The sequence below is a fragment of the Lissotriton helveticus genome, chromosome 6, assembly GCF_964261635.1.
Source record: "Lissotriton helveticus chromosome 6, aLisHel1.1, whole genome shotgun sequence".
Taxonomy (NCBI): domain Eukaryota; kingdom Metazoa; phylum Chordata; class Amphibia; order Caudata; family Salamandridae; genus Lissotriton; species Lissotriton helveticus.
The window spans coordinates 363,095,198-363,097,474 of record NC_136067.1 but is presented as its reverse complement, the minus strand read 5'-3'; the positions used below and the strand labels follow the sequence as shown (position 1 = coordinate 363,097,474).

Below are 2,277 nucleotides of genomic sequence, written 5' to 3'. Positions count from 1 at the left end.
GGTCCTCATAGCCAACAACTTATCAGAAAGACAATCAAAAGCAGTATGGGAATAGACAAACTACAAATGCCTATCCAACCACCAAAAAGACATTACATGGATGGCAGTAACAAAATGCCTGCCAGTAAAGGCATTTCAACACAAGAGAAACTTGGCCAAAGACTCAAAATGCCCCAGATCAACATTTGCCGGAGAAGAGACCGTCCTTCACTTCCTGTGGAACTGTGCCTTTGCGCAGGAAATCTGGAAGAAAATGGGGAAACTCATTAAAAAAATCACCAAACAGACATCACTCTCCTACGAACGTATCCTATATGGTATAGGCATGTCATGCCCAAAGGAGAAAAAAGACAAACTGTGGAGGCTGATAAACTGTATCAAAGAAAGCCTCTGGTCGTCCAGAAACCTAAAACTGTTCAAACACAAAGATATCACCTCCGAAGAATGTTTCAAAATGGCACTCGACAAAGTGCAAACCTATGTCTTTGCGGATGTAAGAAAGAATGGACAAGAATGGGCACTTGACAACTGGAAACAGAAAAGACTGGTCAAAACTAATAAACACATCATAGACAGTAAACAAATCTGCGCAATAAGCAAATAAAATAATCTCGATGTAAATTTTGCATGTCTGAGCTGCGCCTCTAGCATGGATGCAAAATCCAAAATGATGCCACCATATTGGATTGGCTAACATGTAAATATGTAAAGTTTTTAAATAAAGCCCGTTGATACTTTAAAAAAAAAAATCTGTTCTTATCAGTTTAAAATCTAATACGTCCTCTATCTGGGGACCATATATTAAATAGATTTTTGGAACAGGGAGATGGAATAGGAGCTTGCTCTGTCCACTCCACGCATCAATCTGGTTTTGCAGTACCTCCAGGAATGGCGCACTTCCCCACCCGGGGAAAACAATGCTGTTGAAAAATAGACAAGAAAACGAAAGTAGTGCTTCACTACCAAACCCTGTAAAGTGGCACTATTGTGTTTGCGTGTGAATAAAAAGAAAATGGTCAACTGACGCTGGAATCTGGGGATCAGGGTTCGATCCCCGGCTCCGGCGGCGGGTTAGCCCAGCACCATGTGACTCTGGGCAATAGCTTGCTTAATCTTCCCGACGGCCCCCAGCGCCTAGAGACCCTTACGGGTGATTGTGGCGCTTTACAAATGTGGATTATTATTATTATTATTATTATTATTATTATTATGTATTTATTTGACTTATTTGCCACTTTGCGGCATCAGCGTTATTTATTTTAAGCGTTTAAAAAATATATATTTTCTTTCTTTTTTTCTCCTTCTCTATCCAGACGCTCCACTTTGAAAAGAGACAAACGTCTGAAAAAGACTGTTTTTCCTACAGCAGAGTTTCATTGGTTTTGGATCCATTTCACTGGGGAACGAATGGAAGAAGGTTCCCAGTAAGTCAGTAGGAGGGAGGGAGGCAGGCTGGCAGAGAAATGGACACTGCCCTTGGCTTCTCTGAGCAAGAAGAAAAATACAGGGGGGGCTTATTTACAAGCCTCTTGTGCCACTTTTGCGTGACGTACGGGTGGCGCAAGGGGCTTGTAAATAAGCCCCAGAGTCCTTTTCCTTCTCTGCCCGCCCCGAACGGCCACGAACGGCCAAGCCTTATCTATAGGCCTTAGGCTGCAGGGGAGCAGTGTCCCCGGCAAGCGAGGGTGAGGGGCCGGCCATATCCGGTCAGGGAGCTGTCCAGGGCATCCTGGGCTGATTCCCAGCATCCCCTGGCTGCCAGGCTTTCTGGCCAGCCGTCTGGAAGCAGTGCGCAGGAAGGGGCGGGGCATGCAAATTCTAGAAAGAGGACAACGTGGGTATGCTAAGTGACGCCTGATGAGGCGACAGCCGAGGAGGACTCTGGGAGCCGGGAGAAGGCCTAAGGCCGGGGCCTCCTTTCCACCGGCACATGATGAGCTCTTGCTGGGAGTCAGAAAAAGAGGCGAAAGGGCGTCCAGCGACGGTGCGAGGGAAGACCCCGGTCCGGGTCAGCCAGGTGGGTTTCTTCGGGTGGCGATCATTCTGGCACCATTCTGGTTATCGCTTCTCGGTCTTTTGGCTAAGATCAACAGGTAGGTTTGCGTAGTCTGGGGGTGTAGCTGGGAGGTCTGACTCTGATCCCCAACACTTGAAGGTGCTGGGCCTGCGCTCCTTGGCTTGTCCGAGGCCAGGCTGCGCGCTGACGAGTGAAGGGAGAAAGGGTCCAGGGAGAACTCAGGGGCGGTCATCCAAGGGGCTGGGTCTCGTATCCGGAGC

At 47.8% G+C, this 2,277-nt stretch overlaps 1 pseudogene; it reads left to right on the top strand.

The window, feature by feature from the left end:
* The first annotated feature begins 731 nt into the window (after nucleotides 1-731).
* LOC144764440 (U2 spliceosomal RNA) lies at nucleotides 732-902 on the top strand (annotated as a pseudogene).
* Nucleotides 903-2,277: the final 1,375 nt, after the last annotated feature.